Genomic DNA, 20,009 nt, shown 5'->3' on the forward strand with positions numbered 1-20,009 from the left:
CCCTTTAGTGCTGAGTAGGGAAAGAAGTGGTACCTAGAGAATAGCATAGGAATCAGCCAGAAGAAAAGGATATCCCGCTAAGTGTGCTAACAGTACCGGACTTTGAAAGCATGATGCCAAGTGAAATAAGGGAGACAGGGCAAAGACTTTCTGTAGAGAAGCATAGAGAGAGAGAGGGATTGATCCTGTCTAGAGAGAGAGACAGAGAGCTATTTTTCCCTTCTCTGTGGAATCTGAGACAAAGAAGAGAAAAGGGGGAAGACTAACTCAGAAAAAGAGATCAGATTGAAGTAACCAGAAGCAGAGGGCGGAGGGGGTGCGGGAATTGAGTGAATGGTGAAAAGGTACAAATTCCAGTTTCAGATCAATAAGGAATAGGGATTTACAGTACACCCCAGGACTACAGTTCATTACTGCTCTATGGTGTATTTGAGAGGTGTGAGAAGAGCAAGTTCTGAGAGTTCTCATCACAAAGAAAAACCTCTCTTTCTTTTCTTTTCTCTTTTCTTTTCTCTTCTCTTCTCTTCTCTTCTCTTCTCTTCTCTTTTCTTTTCTTTCTCTTCACTTTAACCACAGTCAGAGGGTCAAAGGTAACACGCTGTACATATTCACGGGGAGAAAGGAGTACATAGGGACCTTCATTCAGTCGTTCAACAAACACTGGATTTAGCATGAGGTAATCCCCGTTCTTGGCTGGGTTCTGCCCAGAACTCCTGTGTCCCACACACCTCTGGTGCTGATTTGCTGATGCCCTGGGTGAGGCACTTCCTTGCCTCGGTTTCCCCCTTACGGTGACCATGCTGGCTGCCGACACTGTTAACAAGGATGCTGCGGGAAGGAGGAGGTGCCAGCCTCGGAGTGTGGGTTCCCGGGGGAGGGGGTGCAGGCCTTTCCCCTGTAATTTATTTCCAGCTCAGGTGCTTGTGAACTCCTCCCAATCGTCCTGCTGAAGTGTGTGCAATGTCTGTGGGTTGTCACACGCATTAATTATCTGCTGAAGGTTATAAAGTACCCCTCGCTTTGGCAAGATCACCCTAAAGAAAAGGGCTTTATCAACGTTGCCATTAAATGCAATCGCAGAGAGTGGAGAAGATGGAAAGGAAAATCGCTCAAGCCAAAGAATAAATGACATTTCAGAAAACGCAGAACAAGTGGATATGAAGATCAATTGGAACTTAAAGTAACGACATGTCCAATGACATAGTCGCAGATTCTGGATTGCTTCGGGCAAGAAAGGGGGACGGTACACACGGAGCCAGACAAGAGGCCCTGAGGCAGGGTGCAAAAGGTTTGATCCTGGGCAGTGTCTTAACCCTTCTGTGCCTCCGTTTTCTCATTCATGAAATGGGACAATATTCACACTGAACCGGAAAGTGATAATAAGAGAATACAACTTCATACGCCTGGCATCTACCAGGTGCTCACAAATCACAGCTGTCGTCACGGAGAGTCAACGGCGGAGGAAGCGAGAGGTGGGCACGGAATTCGCAGGTGCTCAGAACGCATTTCATTTCGTTGGACTAAAATGAAGCTTTGTTTTAAATGTCCCTGTCTCATTGTTTCCAGACTGTATGTCATCTCACCATGCAGCACATAGACCGTGCAATGCTGGTAAATATAACAGGCTCCCGCGGGGGGGGGGGGTGCTGATTTGTGGCGTGTGCCAGTCTCCATGGGGTGCATATTCCCACCGTGGCTGATTTCAAGCTCCCAGCCTGCCCTTACTGAACAGTCAGGAAGAGATGTCAGCGGCTCGTCACGTCATTTCCGTGGATTTCTGCTGTAAAGATACAACAGACGAGAGCGTAGATGATGGCAGTATGTAGTAAAGCCATCAGGAAATGATGAGTTTGGGATATTTATTACCTTTGTTCTTTTAAAGATTTTATTTATTCATTTGAGAGAGAGAGCAGGGGGAGGGGCAGAGGGAGAGGGAGAAGCAGACTCCCCTCTGAGTAGGGAGACCAATGCATGGATCCATCCCAGGACCCTCCTGGCTTGTGGTGAGGATCAAAGTGACGCCATAAAGATGAAAGTAGCCCTGCCCCTTCCTATCCATTTTTTTTTTTTAAGAACACAAATCAGATATTACTTCCTGCTTGAAACCCTCCTCAGGCTGCCTGCGGCCTAAAGAACAAACGCCAGGTTCCTAAGGATGCCTGAAGAAGCCCCTGGACGAGTGCATTTTTGCCCCTTCCACTTGGTGTCCTGGGTCTGCTCAGCTGCCCTAGGCCTGGTGACTCCCAGATCCCGGGGGTCCTCCTCTTCTTTCTGCAGCCCAGGGACCAGCACGCAGGCCCCACATCTGTCTACCTCCAGCCACCTCCCACAGCCTCTTTCAGGCCGTCTTTCAGGATTCAATCTAAGTACAGCCCAGCATTAGCTGTGATGCCACGGAACACATCCCTGATGTGAGCCTCACTCTCCTGTGTGCAGAGGGTCCCGGGACACCTAACTCCTCGGGGTGGGCAGGAAGCCTGGCGAAGACACGCGCGAGGACTCGGGCCAGGCCCCGGCCCACTGGGGGGCGCGACCCTGCGGGTTCCGGCCCTGGGGCTGGGCTGCAGGGCGGCGGGCTAGGGAGGCCCTGCAAAGGGGCCGCGTCCGGGCTGTGGGGGGCAGGGCAGCGGGTGGGAGGGCTTCCCCGAGGTCGGTCCAGCCCCGCCGGCCCAGAGTGCCGCCAGTGGGACCTCCGGGACCTCAGCTCGGCGGGCCGCGCCTCCCGGCCTCCGCCGAGGCTTCCCCAGACCCGGCCACCACAGGCTCGCTCAGTCCATTGCCGTCCTGAATGCCCCGCGCGACTGTCCGGCGCGGTCTCGGGACCGGAGCCCCGTGTTGTGCAGGGCATGCGCGGGCCACCGGGCGCATGCCCGGTCCTCCGGAGGGGGGGTGGGGGGGGCGGAAGCTCGGCGCGGGGACGCGGCCGGGCGCGCGCCGGGGCGGTGAAGCGCTCCTCAGCCGGTCGCCGCGCATGCGCGGCCCTCGCCTACGCAGCACGGCCAGAGGGCGCAAGCCCGCCGCTGCTGCTGCTGCTACTGCAGCCGCCGCAGCCGGCGCCGCCGCCGCCTCCGCCGCCGCCGCGACCGCCGCCGCCGCCGGGACCGCCGCCGCCGCCGCCGGGAGCGCTGTGCGCCCGCGGCGTGAGGCGTTGGAGGGAGCGCCGCCCGTCGGTTCGCGGCGCCGCCTCGCAGTGGTCTGCCCTCGCCTCCCGGCGCCCCGCGCGGTACATGTGAGTGCGGGGAGGGGGCGGGGGCCGGGAAGCGGGCGGGTGGGCCGGCTCCTGGTGCTGGGGGTTGGCAGGGCCGCGGCCCGCGGGCGGAGGGCCGAGCGGGGCTAACCAGCCGGTCCGCGCCGCGGATGAGGCGGAGACGGACCCCTCCCGCGCGCCGCTTGGGAGGCTGAGGATGTGGGGAGGCCGGAGAAGTGGGGAGGACGAGGGAGGGGCCCGGGGAGGGCGGCACTCTGGGGAGGATCGGGGCGCGGGCGGGTCGGGAGATGTGGGACGGACTGGGGGTTTCCGGGAGGACGGGGATGTGGGGAGGCCGCCGGGGGGACAGGAGAGGCCAGGGAAGGGGGACGAGGGGGCGTGTTCTGGGAGAACGGCTATGGGTGGAGGACGGACTTGTGGGGAGGTCGGCGTGCTCCGGCAGGCCAGGGGACGAGGGGAGGCCGGGGGCTCGGGTAAACGGGGAGGTTTGGGGGACATGAGAAGGCCTGGGGGGGTTCGTGAAAGATGGGGAAGTTGGTGGATTCGGGGGTCTCGGAGAGACGGAGGGGCTGGAGGCCGGAGCGCACAGGGAGGCCGGGGGCTTGGGGAGGCCAGCCGGCCTCCTTGGGAGCTGGCCAATTGCCTCAAAGACAAAAGGGGGGAGAGAGAAAGGAGGAGGAAGAGGGAAATCCTTGGGGACCTGGAGGGGGGAGAAGAGCCCTGACCCGATATGGGGACTCACTGGCCCTGCGGCAGGGAAGGGCGAGCCTCGAACCCGGATCCGGGCCAGCTCTTTCCCCGCAGCTGGCGCTCAACTTGCTGTGGCCCTGTGGTTTTTGGGGCGAAAGGCCTGGAGACCTCGTTGATTCATTGTGCCTCCAAGTTTACCTCTTCCCAACCCAGCCCCCAGCTCTGCTTCTGGCTTAGGTGGAAGAAGGACTTGTTGTTTCTTTCTCTCTCCTTTCCTTTCTTTTCTCAGGAGGAGGAGGAGGGGTGTGTGTGTTACTTGGTTTTATTTAATTGCAGGATTTAGCTTAATGCAGTAAGGGTAAAAAAATTTTTTTAGTCATTTCAACAGTGTCTCATTCTTGCATGGTTAGCCTGCAGCTGGGTTTTTGGCAGTGAGACTAAGATAATAGTAATGTAGTAATTATGGGAACTGGTTGAAATACATTCAAGCTGAAGGCGGTGTAAGGATTTGGGGATCTGTACATAAGACGACCAACGCTGGGATTCTTAGGTAGAATGTCAACATTTTCGTGGTTGGAAAAATAGGCCATTACTATTTGAAATGAAATACCAGAGCCTCACTCTTAATATTTTATTTGTAAAACTCATAATGGAAGCAGTCTTCTCTTGGAAATGTGTGAACTCTTGTCAGTTGTCTCATCTCTTGAAAACCTGAAAGGTGGATGAAGTGATGGAAAGATACATTGCAAATTAGCATTCACCTTATTTTTGTTGAGATCCAATGTAGGTGATTTTTTCATGCCATTGTGCTTTGGAGATAATTTTTAACATCCTGCAATATTTAAACACATGAAACTTCTGAAGAAAGTTTGCGTTCCGGTGTCTTTATGAGTACATTGTTTTCTCTTTGTGGCTGTCCTTGGAGGTGAAACACTGAATGAGCCTACCACTCGTGTCTTGAATACATTTGTGTGCTAAATGTTGTCGAAGCAGCAAGATCCCATGTTACACATTCTTTAAGTAATATCTTTCCGGTGATTATCATATACTCTGATTTAATAATGAAAACTGGGGAAAGATTGTTTAAAACCCATTGCTGTCTTTTAAAGGATCCCACAATCAACCTAAGACTTGAGTATATACACTGAATAAAAGGACCTACGCATTGTTCAGAGGTTATGATGCATCAAGAAGCAAGTCCTTGGATAAATAAAGACATTGAATCCAGAACTTAGTGTTTAAGGTTTGGGGCCAAGAGTCCTGGGGCAGAGCCCTACAGGAGAGAGGACTTCAGCCTCTTTTCAGGCCGGCGGTCCGCTGAAGGTGAGTCGTGATTAGGAGTGAAGCTCCATGAGTGCGATGGGGTGGAAGTGTCCGGTGAAACCAGAAGTTAGGAGCCACAGTGCAGATCATTAGAACATTTCTCACTAACATCGTTTCTCTAGCACTCCATGCCCATTGTTGGAAATTAGAGAACTTGACATCCCAATTCTTAAAATTGGGTTCTTCAGCAAGTCACATAACTTTTCTCGCTGGGAAGTTTGAGAAATTGTCTAAATAACAATTGTATTGTTAAAGCTATCCCCTTAAAAAAATGCTGATTAGTTCCCGCAGGAAAAATTATAGTGTCTTCTGTGTACTGTATATGTTCTATCGTGTAGTAAAGAGTCATTTTGAACATGACTCTTCTTTTTTGGATGTTAGTTTTGAGTTGCTACTTCTCTATCTCTAAAGATTTTATGGAAACCTTTTTTCCTGTATTTTTAAGTGTCTTAATTTTGAGAAAATACTTGTCTCAAGGGTAACACAGGAAAGATGAGAGTCAAAGTCTTAATATGTAAGTCTTTAACTTTTGAAAGTAAACATTTTCAGTTTAGACAGTTTTCGGCTAAAATCTTGTTTTAAATTTCAATATAATTAAAAATTCTATCGTTTGTGAAATGAGGGGTTTTTTTTGGCTTGTAAACCAGTAAAGTTTAGTTTCTGTAGTAGTTTATTTTGTCTTAAAGCTCGAGCTTAAGAACTTATTTCGTTACTGTATGTCCTTACTAAAATCCCTTAAATAATTAGCAAAATATTGCTGTGGGGGTCTTTGGGAATTTTTACTGATGCCTATAGAAATTATTTAAAATGCAAATTCTAAAAACTTGGGCAAAGTAAATGACCTTATTTGAGTGAATAGTAGTAAATTCCAGGAAGTTTGTGAGTGCAGTAAGCATTCAAATCTGAAGTCGCATCTCTGTCCTTAGAAGGATCCTCGGTGGAAGAGGATGAGCGCGGTTCCAGCTCCTGTTTGGGTGTACCTGTGTTTCAGTGCCTCAGCCAGCTGCCTTAAGTAGTTGTTTTTTTATGTCTCTTCTGAAAACCATGTTTCGTAGTGGATTATTTAAACCGTTGATGGCTTTTTCTCTCTGCTAATATTTGTGCAAGGTTTTTTTTTTTTCTCTCTTCCATTTCATGACTACCAAAAGGCAACCTAGTGTAGGAGAAATGAAATGCCACTTTGTGGCATTAATTTCTAGGAATGGTGCCAAATCTTACCATTCAGAACTACATAAATGTGTTTCTGATTATAAAGTGCCAGAAGAACCCCCCTCTCTTCCTGTCTGTAACAGTTGTATTGTTTTTTTTTGCTAGGCTCTATCATGGAAATAAAATTCAGATAGGCATATGTAATTCAACTTTCAGGATAGGTGAGATTTTTAGCAAATGCCGTTAATTATGGTCTGATTTGCATAAACACTAATGAAGTGGTTTTTAGAGGAAAGTATGAAATAGATGTTTTTGGCTGGGTGGCACTATTGCCACTTTTTAGCAGTTGAAAGCCTCCGAAAAGGGAACAAGTAGCATCGTCACAGAGTTTACTTATTTGTCAGGACATGAAGGTCTTTCCTTGCAAGCTTTGTATTGAACGAAACAAATTCTGCCTAGATCTTATTGATATACATTGGCATTTACTGTAAACTCATTTTTCAGAACAAGAAAAATGACCAAAGTCATACATGTGAATGTTATCCACTGATAGGGGAGGAGATGTAATGTTACTGCTACGTGTGGGGTATTGTGTGTTGTTGGTAGGTGTCACTACCTTTTTACCGATGAATTAAATCTGGGAGATGACACGTGCCAGACCTGAGGTGATTGCTTTCATGCTTTTTCTCCTTTATTCCTCCTGAGAACCATTGAATGTGCTATTGCTATCCTCATTTTTGCAGAGGAGACACTGGAAGTTTGGAGTTCGAGGAGCTTGCCGTGGGCCTCTTGGCCCACAAGGGGTAGGTCCTTGTTGGCTGGGCCTGCTGAACTCTCTGTGCAGCTTCTAGGACCAGACAGGACTAGAGCAGCAGTAGTCTCACAGATCTGAACCCAGCCTTCCGAAGGGGGAGTGAGTAGCATGCAGGTGTAAGTACCGTGTCTGGGAGAGTTGAAATAATTATATTTTCTGTTTGAATCTGACGCTTTCATATCATGAAGCTGTGATCTGGCCAACATGGTGTAGGTAAACATTTTAATGAACATACCAAAATTGTTTGTTTTAAGTTAATTTAAAATCAGTTAAATACAAATATATAATGCATAGTGCAGTGATTGACGCTTATTTGTTCAAGGTTGTGCTTTAGTAACCTCTACATTGTTACAGAGTTTTTTCATTGGTGACTTTTTTTGGGGGGGGTGTCAGTGTTTATGAATATAGTTTTGTGGGAAGCAAGGTGTAATGTGAGGGAAAAGTAAATTGTAAATTTCTCATGCAGGTTTCATCCCCTTGTAGTAAATCCTAGAATTTATAATCTCTAACACATTGCTGCTCTATAAATGTTTCTGAAGTGAATGTGCTCGTTCTCGCCGATTTAGAATTTTCCATCGTGCTTTTAAGACTTGACGTACTCTGTCCTCCTTTATTTAGGGCCAGTGGACCAAAACCAAGGCTCAGAAGAACCTAAAAAGTTGTATCTATGGGCTGTCTGTGCCTAGGATCTCCTTTCTGCCTCCATTTTCTATCTTAAAAGTCCTGCCATCTGGTGCTTTGGATTGTGCTGTGAACGGTAGGTGCTTGTTGGGTCTACTTGTGACCAAAGCACCATGTGTTTGTCTTTGATGGACTGAAGAAAGAGCTGACGTGGTTTTATACATTCCATATTTGTAGTGCATTGTGTGTCTTTTTATAGAATTTAAGCAACACGAGGGCAGAAACTTTGTTTTACACACTATGGCATCCCCAGTGTCTGACACAATATTTATTGAATGAAAGAACCCAGGCTCATTCGTTGTTGGAGAACTGTTCCTGCATCAGTCAGCAGTCCACTGTTTTTTGTTTGCCTTGGTAAAGAACCTTACTTACAAACCAGGTAGGACTTGATACCAGGGAGAACTTGGATTATCTGTTTCTATCTTTGTCTGCTTTATTTTAGATTATAAATATCATGAAACTTGAGCTGCGGGAAAAACGCATTTCTCTGTCCCTTTATGGTTTTCAAATGTTTTTTTCTAGAAATTAATTTTGTAGGAATTGGTCATGTGTTCGTTAGGACTCATTCTATATTCTGAAGACCTAGGAAGTTGGGATTTATAAAAGATCCTTGATGACTGGTCTAGAAGCTCTAATGTATCTTTTACTAATCAGTTGGATTCATCATGTACTTTACAAGGGTTTTACATTATGCCCTGAAACCATTTTTAAAAATGCATCTTCCCAGGGGCGCCTGGGTGGCTCAGTTGTGAAGCATCTGCCTTCGGCTCAGGGCATGATCCCAAGGTCCTGGGATCGAGCCCCACATCGGGCTCCCTGCTCCGCTGGCAGCCTGCTTCTTCCTCTCCCACTTCCCCTGCTTGTGTTACCTCTCTCGCTGGCTGTCTCTCTCTGTCAAATAAATAAATAAAATCTTAAAAAAAAATCCATCTTCCTAACACTGTAATGCCAGTTCCATGACACACCGGCCTTCCGATGATCTGCTTAGAGAGTCTTTTACGTTGTTGTTCAGAGTAAACGTTTTGAGCAACAGGTCACTTACCTTCACTCAGGCAAGAAAAGTCAGTATTTGGGTAAAAAAAACAGTTTGTTCTTCCTCAGCAAGTTCCCCTTGGTCTTGCTTATTGCGAAGGGAAACACGTGCGTGCGCACACCACAGTAAACCAGTAAACTGGTTGTTTGCAGTGGTTCTCAAAGTACAACTGCATCACCATCACTTGGCCGGGTTAGAAATGCCTGTGCTCGTGCCCCACCTCTGACCTCCTGAATCAGACTCGGGGGGTGGGGCCCGCAGTCTGTTTGAACATGCTGTCCAGGAGCTTTTGTTGCATGCTAATGTCTGTCAACCACTACTTGAGAGTGTTTTAAGAGAAATGCAAGTCGTAGCAGGCAAAAAATCAGTCGTAAATGGCAGAGGCATGTGTTTGGCTTCTGACCACTTAGATTTGCTAGTGAGATTGCCTTCACTTCAGGACTCTTTTTCAGTATGTTTTTCAGGTTTTCTAGAGTCTTGGGAAGACCTCACAACTAATTTTGTTTAGGGATTTTGAATGTTTTATGCTGAGGTCATTAAATTCTTTTGAATCTTGGTTTGGATTTTAAATAAATGGTTTTGCATTGAAATAGCAATTTGTATGGCCCCTGGACTTGTGGTTTTTGGCAGATAGCAGGAAAGTGTGTATATGTGGGTGCTCAAGGCACGTGTTCCCTGGTGGTTTTGTTTTGGTGTTGAGAGATTGGCTTGCTTATACTAGAGTCAGGATGATTTCCAAGTCTTGGGGTGACTACTAAAACGGTATTGTGTGAATTGATTCTATGCCTAGCATTAAAGTCATATCTAAATTTAATATGTATTGTTTTGCCTTTGTCCTTTATTTTTTCCCTAAGATCAGAGCTAGATAAAAGTTAGTGTTCAAAGTTGGAATTGGTGATATGCTTACTTTCTGCTATGTCTTATGCAGAGTTGGACACACCTGAAGGCAAATAGAATATTGTGAGCTCAGGGACAGGGACTCTGTATTATCCTGTACGTATCTGTGGGTCCTTCACAGCTTCCTCCTCCTCCTATAGTGGGTTGGCCCTCAGTCATTGGTTTAATGATTGAAGAAGAGTCTGTGCTCCTGCTGAGGGGGCCTTGTGACCTTGAAGTACATGAAGTTGTTACTAAGGTAGAGAAGAGAATTAGGGACAGACGGGTGGACTTAGGTTACCATAATGTGGACGCGAAGTACAAAGGATGTTTCCACGTACCTCTTCTGGCCCCCATCAGACTGAGTCAGTGGTGTAGCCCTGTGATGGAGAAAATAAAAGGAATGAGCTGGTGGGAAAAAGTGATCTGAAACAGTTTCTTTCTCCTTACATTGGTCAAGTGAAGTTAAAGTTCTAGTTTATAGTCAGTTATAGACTGTGACCCCACTAAATGTACATCAGAGCGCTTGGCCTGGAGCACCTCTCAGTGAGGGAGTCTCCTGTTGCTCCCCGCTGTGCTGGGAGGCTCCAGCCGCCCCCCAGTCTTCTCTCTAATGACTGCTTCAGCCCTGCTCTGGTCTTGTGTCAGTCGCCCCGCCCCGCCCCTTCTGGTGGTTTCTGCTGTGTTGCTGCCTTGTGGTTTTAAATAGCCTTTTCCTGGTTACAGTGAGGTTGCACATCTTTTTATACATTTACTGGCCATTCGGATGCACTGTTTTTCGAAGTGCCCATATTTTTCTGTTAGGTTATTTTTAAATTGATTTGTAGACTATATATATTCAGAACACACATTCTTTGTTGGTTATGTATTTTGCTGCTGTCTCTTCCCACTTTGTCATATGCAGTTTCACTGACTCAGTGGTTTTTGTGTGTTTTTTTTTTTTTTTAAGAATAGAAGTTCTTAAGTTTAATTAGTGCCATTTGTCAGTCTTTTCCTTTGTAAGCTTTTTGTGTCTTTCCCTGCCCTGAGGTCATGAACTAGTTCCTCATTTATTCTCTAAATGCTTTTATACTTTTGCTTTTAACCTTTAACTTTGTAATTCTCTCAGAATTGGTTTTGGTGCATAATCTGAAGAAGGAATCCAGCTTCATTAACCTGTGGACATGCTAGTTGTCCGAACACCGTTCATTGAAAAGGGCATCTTTCCCCCAGCGCTCTGCAGTGCCCCTTTTCTTGGAAATGAAAGGTCCGTGTGTATGTGCATCTGTTTTGGACTTTCTTGAATTCCACTGGTACTGCCCAGTTTAAGTTGCTTCAATTATTTTAGTTTTATAACAGGTCTTATTGTGGAACTCTTCCCACTTGGTTCCTTTTTAAGCATACCTTGGCCCTCCTTGACCCTTTGCAGATCTGTATCTGTTTTAGAATCCCTTGCTGACTTGCAAGGAATTTCTTCCTGCTGTTGCTTGGGATGACGTCGAACGTGATCAGTGTGTGGAGAGTCGTTTCTTGTTTTGAGTTATTACAAATAAAGCCTTTGAATAATTTTGCTCAAGTCTTCATGTGACCATCGGCTTTTGTTTTTCCTGGAAATGGTTGGGTCTAGCACTGTAATGGCTGGATCCTGTGGTAGGCCTATGTTGGCTTTTTGAGAAAGTGTCAAACTCTGTCCTGGAATGGCTGAACCATTTCACATTCCTCCCAGCTTTGTGTGAGAGTTCCAGTCACGCTGGATCGTTGGGGCAACATTTGGTATGGTTAGTCTTTTAGCTTTTCAGCCATTCCGATAGGTGTGTAATGGTTTTTCTTTGTGGTTTTGCCACCTGTGTATCTTTTGGTGTTCAAATCTTTTGCCTATTAAATTTTTTTTCTTATTGGTGGGTTCTTTATATATTCTGGATACAAGTCTTTGTCAGATGTGTGCTGTGCTTTTCTCTCATGCTATGGTTTGTTTTTGCATTCTCTCTCTCTTTTAAAGATTTTATTTATTTATTCGAGGTAGGGAGAGAGAGCGGGATGGGGGCAGGGGCCGAGGGAGAGGGAGCAGCGGACTCCCCGCTGAGCAGGGAGCCTGCTGCCTTTGGGACTCAATCCCAGCACCCTGAGATCATGACCTGAGCCCAAGGCAGACACTTAACTGACTGAGTCCCCCAGGTACCCCTGGACTGTGCTTTTTCAGTGTCGTAGTTAAGAAGTTGTTGCCTAATCCTAGGTCACAAAGGTTTTCTCCTTTATTTCCCTCCATCCCCCTCTAGAAAAGTTTCAGGTTTACATTTAGGTCTGTGATTCATTTTTATTTATGGTGTAGGATATTATTTGTAGGATTCTTAACTTAGTTCTGATTATTTGTAGGAGTCTATTGAGGCATAGAATGAAGATATAGCTCCTTCTGAGAGCTTTTTTTTTTTTTTTTTTTTCTTTTTTGCTTCAACCAGTTTAAAGCAGGTTTAAGGCTTGAGGTATTTTGGACCGCCCAGTGCTGTGATTTTACTGGAGAGGTGATTCACCTCTGGTTTCTTTTATCTTGAGCTATGTAGCCTTTAGGGCCCTGCTTCTGGAGGTAGTGTTTTTGGTTAAACACCCTAAGGGACCCAGCTTTTGATTCTTACTCCTCTTTCCCTGAATGGTTGTAAAAATGAAAGTTGAAAATTTTCAGAATTGGCAAATGACTGCAGGGCAGAGGTGGTTTCTGTGCTTGTTCATCTCTTTGGGTTCCTGATTTCACTTTAATTTTGGCCTGTTCTTTCCTTATTGTCTTGTCAGTTTCTGGTTGATTTTAAGATTTTAAAGTATTCTGTCCATCTTTTTTAGTCTTTTTCAGGGGAATTATTGGGCCAGATAACATAGCCTGTAGTTAAGGATACAGGGAAAAGTGTGTTTTATTTCACTGCAGTGTTTGGAGTCTAGACTTGGATCTGTGTCTCCTGTAGTCGTTGCTAGCCATGTGTGGCTATTTAAATTAAAATTAAATAAAATGAAAAGTTCTGTTTGACAGTCACACTAGCCCCAGTTTGGGTGCTCAGTATGCAGGTGTGGCTAGTGGCTACCACCTCGGATAGTGCAGAGATGGGACATTTTCATCGTCATGGAGCGTTCTCTTACACAGTGCTGGCCGGACTCTTGACTTTTTCCAAAGTCCGCCTAGAGCAGGAACAGCTAGACAGAGGATTGAGCCTCTTTGACAGGCGTATCATGGAGCCTGTCTCTAAGGTGGTGTGGGTTCTCAGACCGGTATAGGTGGGATCATGGGAGGCTGTGGTGCACTGAGTAGAAAACCACTAAGTACTGATATTTAATTTACAAATACCTGCCTAGTGCTTCCTTAGGGTGTCTGTTTCTTTCTTTTTTCTTTAATTTACAAAAAGTAGCAGTAATTTAAAAATTATCGAAATTAAATAGCGAGTCAAAAATTAAATTTTACCCTTAGCTAAAGTCTCAGGTATTAGTAATCAAAGATGTCTAGGTATCATAGTTTGTGTAGAGACGCAGGTCTTTTTAGTAGAAAGAGCATCTTAACTAGGAAACAGGAGGTTGAGGTACAAATACTGGTGCGTTGCCTTTAGTCACGTGACTTCTGATACTGTCTATATAAACTCTAGTATCTGTGATCTTTGAAGCTCTGCGTGCAGTTACTATGTGGGATGGTGTACACATGTAAAGTGCCAGGATAGTTGACCCCTGAACATTGCGGGCCGCCGGACCCTTCCCCATAGTTGAGAATCGGCAGTTAGCACATATTTTGTATGTGTATCATATACTGTATTATAAAAAGGTAAGTTAGAGAAAAGAGGATGTTGAGAAAATTATGAGAAACTACATTTACTATGCGGCATGTATCAAAAAAAATCTGTGTATACGTGGACCCAGTTGTTGAGGCGTCAACAGTATTAAATACCTGTCTTGTGCCTGGTGTAGTGTCAGCCCCCGGGGTAACAGACAGGAGGGGAGTGAGGCAGTCAGCGTGCAGTGTGATGCCTACAGTGATAGTGCCAGAGCAGAGTGCTCTGAGGACCTGGAGGGCATGTCCCCGTCACGGTCACGCTCAGAGGTCAGCAAACTTTCTCTGTTAAAGGTCAGATAGTAAACATTTCAGGCTTTGTAGGCCACATAGGGCCTGTCACATAGCTGCCTTTTTTTTTTTTTAAACAACCTTTAAAAGGGTAAAAACCTTGATTAGCCCAGAACCATACAGAAACTGGCTGTGGACCAGATGCCATGACCTCTGCAGGTCTGGCTGTCTGCAGGGATCTGTAGAAAGAGAGTGGAAGGTGGGAAGCAGGCAGGGCCTCGTGGAGGACATGCCCGCTCTAACGGTGCAGAGGCGGGAGAGGCTGGGGTCTGTGAGACTGGATGTTTTTACTCGTGTTTAGGAGTACAGAAAGGGTTGGGTCGAGAAGGAGGTAGGGTTGATACTATTGACAAGATCAGAGCAGCGTGTGGTTGATTCTGACGGGAGCAGATTCCTATGGCAAGCGGGTGGTTAACTAGTACAAGGGTCGGTCAAGGAGCTGTTGCAGTCATGCGCTTCAGAAGGGAGAGGAGCCAAGCCTTTGTCATTAAGGGAATGGCTGCCCGGTGTCTGTCGCCCAGCTAGTAAAGTGATGGGCAAAGTTCAGATGGTCCAATCTAACAGCCTGTGTCCTTTTAATTCTACAATTACGTTGTACACACAAGTGAAGAAGGCCTTAATTAAGGGCGTGACTGAGGAACTGGAGAGAGGGTGATTTGAAGCCTGTTTCTCAGCCAGTCTCCAGGCTCTGACCTGGGAAATGAAGAGCCAGGGCTGAGAGAGGGGGTGTCCAGAGCAATTCCAGGATGCCTCCCAGATTTCTCCCTTGGTGAAAAGTCCATGAAGATCTTTTTGTTTTTAAGTGCTTACTGATCAGACTGTTTGTTGCTTAAGGAGGAAATGCTGTCTCCTAGGTCCATGAACCCCAGAAGCGGTACGCAGAATTGTGTGTATGCACATGAGCTGTTTTCCTGGGGTAGGATGCTTGGGCTTTCGTCCCATTATCAAAAGTGAGCCCAGCCCAAGGCGGGGGCACTCCTTGTTATTGGACTGTGGATGTCTGACACTCTGCCCGGGTGTGAGGCTGTAAGGGAAAGCTAAGCATCCAAATCACAGGACTGTTACTGTAAGTGTCATACATCCCAGACCGCTACATAAAACACAGGCACATGAAGCTGTCACCTGAGCCCAACTGTACCAACCGAGGTCTACCAGCCAGCAGTGCAGATGTCTCCCCTGGCCTCCGAGAGACAAAACAAGGCCCGGTTTTTGTACATAGAAGGCCAGCCAGGAGAGTTTGGGACTCTCGTTGGCATGGATGTTTCAACATGCTGTTGTACATGAGATGAAGCTAAAGTTTATAAACTATTAGGAATATCTTAACAGTCCCATGGCTATGAGAGATGGACCAGTGTCACTTTTAGTTGGCTGTGTTAGTTCCAAAAAGGAGTGTAGTTTTTCTGTCCGCTCAGAAGTGCGTTGATAGTTAATAGTTGTAAGACAGTACCTAACTCGTCCTGTTACAGTTAGCTCTTCCGTGAACAGATGCAGGAGGAACTGGGCAGCTGGTGGTTTATGTTCGCACCAGGCAGATGAATGTGGTGTCCTGGAGTCTAAACTGGATTGGTTCGTGTTTGACATTAGCGTTATATGTAATTTAGGAATTACAGACTCTGGATTATAGCAGTCCGTGCAGAGATTTGCTGTTTTTGGTGATATATGGCTGCCCTATAGAAGTTGAGGCTTAGAGGGGAGCGTTTGGAAATGGGTTTATGTCTGAGAAAGTTTCCCTTTTCCTGTTGACAGGACTGTGACCTCCATTAAGGGCCAAGTGTCATGAATGGCAAAGATCTAAGAAATGATGGAATTCAGTGATGGTGTAGACGTTAGAAGTGAAAACCCCTAGGCTGTTTAAAATATCACCCTTAAGATTTCAGGCTGGGGATAATTGTGATTCCAGTGTAGGTAAAAAGTTTGGCGTCTCCTTGGCTGTGTCATGGCAAAAAAAAGCTTTGCTTTCTGCTTTGGGAAAAATACATTAGTTGTGTCCTAAGGAATTGACTTGATAAAAGAGGTAGCAGGAGTAACTTAGTTTAAATGCAAGTTGTCTACATATGAATTAATTTTTGTCGGGTGACGGTTGATGATTTGGTTGGTGAAGAGTTGATGTTTGTTTTTCGTCTTTGAGTCTGCCCTTTCAACTATTTCATTGGAAATTCTAAACTTTTCCACTGGGTGTTTGCCTCCTTTATTTTTATTGTTTTAGGTAGTCTAGGGTTTTAGAGGTTGATCTAAATTTAGGGATCAGCTGGTCCGGGGCTCCCACTGTAGAGAGGAAGAAATAACAGGGTAAGGCTCCTTGGGTAAATGGCTCCTTGATACTGACAGAGGAGAACTCTCAAGATTCTCTCAGCTGTCTTGACCTTTAGCTCATGGGTGATCTTTTTAGTAGATGAGAAGGGTATGAAGACAGCTTCTAAAACTCAGGTTTCCTATTAACTGTCAGGAGATTGAAAAAAATGGATGTAATTGAAAAATGGGTGAGAAATGGACACCGTTGAATCCGTTGTTCACACTGTATCCAAGTAACTTGTGGTTTGCATTCAGTCATTTATTTCTACATTGTCTTGGATATTTGAGGAATGACAAAACAAATCTCACACGTGTATATAGTCTAAGTTTTAGAAGACTAATAATGCCAGTTGTTCTCACTTCTCTGCCAGATTTAGAGCATTGTCCTGAGTCACTCTTGACTCTTGAGCATCTTGTCCTGATGGGGATTCATTAAAAAGAAGACAGTCCTGGGGTGCCTAGCTGGCCCAGTGGGTGGAGCATGTGGTTCTTAATCTTGGGGTTGTGAGTTTGAGCCCCACGTTGTGTGTAGAGATTATATAAGTGAGTAAGTAAGTAAGTAAATTAAAAAAAAAAAAAAAGACGGTCACTGCCTCAGGAAGCTTTTGGGTACGTCAGTGGTCCTGAAAGTAGTGTATGTAAGAATCACCAAGGAGAGTATATGAGAGATGCAGGCAGGGGGGCCTGGTGCCTTAGTCAGTTAAGCGTCCTACTCTTGTTTTGGGCTTAGGTCATGATCTCAGGGTCATAAGATCCAGCCCTGTGTCAGGCTCTGTGCTCAGTGTGGAGTCTCCTTTCCTGCCCCACCACCTCGTGATCTGGCTTTTTCTTTCTCAAAAAAAAAATTTTTTTTAATGCAAATGCCTGGTGTTATCCCACAGAGATGTTGGATGATCATTGCTGATGTGGACGCCTGTCACCTGCATTTTATTTATTTTGTATTTTATTTTAGTTTATTTGTTTTTTAAAGATTTTATTTATTTATTCGACAGAGACAGAGACAGCCAGCGAGAGAGGGAACACAAGCAGGGGGAGTGGGAGAGGAAGTAGCAGACTCCCAGCAGAGGAGCCTGATGTGGGGCTTGATCCCATAATGCCGGGATCACGCCCTGAGCAGAAGGCAGACGCTTAACCGCTGTGCCACCCAGGCGCCCCTGTCACCTGCATTTTAAACTAGCATCTCCTCGTGCTGAAAGAACACTGCTGTAGTGTTGCTGTAAGGACGTTGTAAATCATCAGGACCTAGAGTTTGGGAGGCCCCCAAGACTACCTGCAGGTTCCGTGGTTCACTAGAAGGACTTAGAGAACTGCGAGAAGCCATTATCCTCATGGTTATGGTTTATTACAGGGCAAGGATGTGGACAGAACAGTGAAGGAAAGGCACACCGGGCGAAGTCCAGGGAAGACCAAGCATGAGCTTCTAGTTGTCCTCTCGCAGTGCAGGTGTGCTGACTTCTCCCAGCACCGATGCTGCCAACCAGGGAAGCTCACCTGAGCCTTGGTGTCCAGGATATGTATTGGGGGTTGTCCCATAGGCACTGCCTACATGGCTGAGTTTAGTCTCCAATCCCTCTGGAGATCAAACTGGTGTCGTGTGTGGCGCAAGGCTCCACCAGAAATCAAATTGTTAGCATGGACTGTCTGGTGTGGCCGAAGGCCCCCAGCTAAACAAAGACCGCCTTATCAGGCAGGGGATTCCAAAGGCTCAGAGGTGACTTCCCAGGAGCTGGGCAATGGCCAAATCTTCCCTGGGGCAAGCTTAATCCTTTCCTGCATACAGCCTAGAAAGTAAATTGTTATTCCTGTCATTACTAGGGAGTTCAAGAAATTACTGCTTTTGGGGCGCCTGGGTAGCGCAGTCCTTAAGCGTCTGCCTCCGGCTCAGGGTGTGATCCCGGCGTTCCGGGATCGAGTGCCACATCGGGCTCCTCCGCTGGGAGCCTGCTTCTTCCTCTCCCACTCGCCTGCTGTGTTCTCTCTGTCACATAAATAAATAAAATCTTCCAAAAAAAAAGAAAAGAAATTACTGCTTGTAGGTAGAAGATACATTGCAACCACATGTAGTGTAATTTGCCACAAAACTAAAATACCAGAATTTCTGCACCCAAGTGAAGATGTCTCCAGAAGTGTGTCATACTTGACACCTGTCGTAATGTTTTCATCAAGAATTTGAGTAAAGAACAGGAGTTAATGCTGGGAGACCGTTCATTTTTAGAATCAGGATTTGAAAATACTTCGACAGGTTGTAATGAAGTGCTAAAATCAACAAGGTAAAATTTATAAGGAATAAAGGTAAAATGACAGACTTAAGTTAAAAAGAAAAAAACAGCTGAGAAGTTAAAGATATGTGGTATGTGCCTTAGCTGTACCTGTGGTCAGAAGATCTGGGGAAGATGACTGAAACGGATCGGCAGGCTTCTTTGTGAAGGGGCAGATGGTAGATATTTTAGGTTTTGCAGACTAAGAGGCAAAATGAAGGATATTATGTAAGTACTTACATAACAGGAGAGAACACTAATATCTATAAAATTTTTATTGACAGAATTTCAAATAATAGTTGAGTATGTATATATATTTTAATACAGGTCTAATAAGAATGGAATTTTTTTTCGGGGGAGGGTTGGATAACATGTTTTGTAATTGGAGCTCACAGGTAGTGTTCCGTATCATCACAACCAATGACAAATGTTCAGTCTCGGGGCTGATCGTCACGGAAGGTTACAGATGTCATCTCTGACAGTGTCTGCATACTCGTAGGTGCTCTTGCACACTGATACCAGTTCGGGAGCATATCATTTCAGTTTAGTGTATTCATCGTTTGGCAGACATCGATAGAATTCCACTAGATTCTTTTTGATGTTTGCCTTTCCGCACGTCATTACAGCGCAGATTCCTCTCTCCGATGGATGGTCTGATGGAAGTGCCTCAGTTGCTCGGTGAAGTGGGTTTGAGATACGTGAATTTTCATTGTACTTGCATTGAGGTTTGAGAAATGCCGCTGGAACTGTAGTTTGAGCTCAAAACACATCTGCTACACGTTTGTGTGGGGACATAAATCCACTTCTCTCTTTAACTTTTAATTTTTTTCATTTTTAATTAGCCGCTATGCCCAGCGTGGGGCGTGAACTCCACCCTGAGGTCAGGAGTTGCACGCTCCTCCGAGTGAGTCAGCAGGCGCTGCTCTAACTTGTGGCGGCGGGGGAGCCGTGTGGCCGCGTCGGACGTTGCTTGTGAGTAAGATGCTTGCAGCCACTGAAATGCCGTCACTTCCCGAAGTCCCTCATATGAGCGCTGCTGTGCCTTGTCAATTTAGGCTGAGCTCATGAAGAAATGTTAACATGTAGGAGCAAAAGCTAATTTCCGAAGCAATTGAGTGTTTGGTAATAGTGATGAGTAAAGGGGGGGGTCTTTTTCAAATAGATTTCAGTCTTGGCTCTGCGGTTGAAAAGTCACAACAGAGCCTTGCACAAACCATTGAACTGCAGTGTGGTAGGACAAGTCAGGCTATTTTCATGAGGTTGCCGTTGGTGCTACTGGCTCAGTAACACATGATGGGTTCGAATACTTTCCACAAAGCTCCTGCTCATGAATGATAGACTGAATAACCATAGTTTAAATGCTTTAAGCAACTTATATTTTCATCATTGTAAATTTTCCAGCTAACCCTTTTTCTGCTCTGCAGATATTTTTACTGTCATCAGTTATAATGTGTCTTAGCAGATTCTACTCCAGGTTGTATTAAATCAGGGTTTTCTTAATATCTTTAAAAGTGTTCTCACCAGCAGTTCCACACTGACTGCCCTCAGAGGCCCCTTCTTCAGTCCCATTGACCTCTTGAACAAACAGCCTAGCAGTGTGGGGAGCACCTGTTGGC

At 45.8% G+C, this 20,009-nt stretch overlaps 1 protein-coding gene across 1 annotated transcript in view; it reads left to right on the top strand.

Annotated features, from left to right (window-relative positions):
- The first annotated feature begins 3,830 nt into the window (after positions 1-3,830).
- LOC125282073 (focal adhesion kinase 1-like) overlaps positions 3,831-20,009 on the top strand; it is a 72,795-nt gene continuing 56,616 nt past the window's right edge. The window contains exon 1 of the mRNA XM_057313018.1: positions 3,831-19,365. The gene's annotated coding sequence lies outside the window, so the exon portion shown is untranslated. The remainder of the gene's footprint in view (positions 19,366-20,009) is intronic.

This window comes from Ursus arctos, unplaced genomic scaffold, assembly GCF_023065955.2.
Source record: "Ursus arctos isolate Adak ecotype North America unplaced genomic scaffold, UrsArc2.0 scaffold_16, whole genome shotgun sequence".
Lineage (NCBI taxonomy): Eukaryota > Metazoa > Chordata > Mammalia > Carnivora > Ursidae > Ursus > Ursus arctos.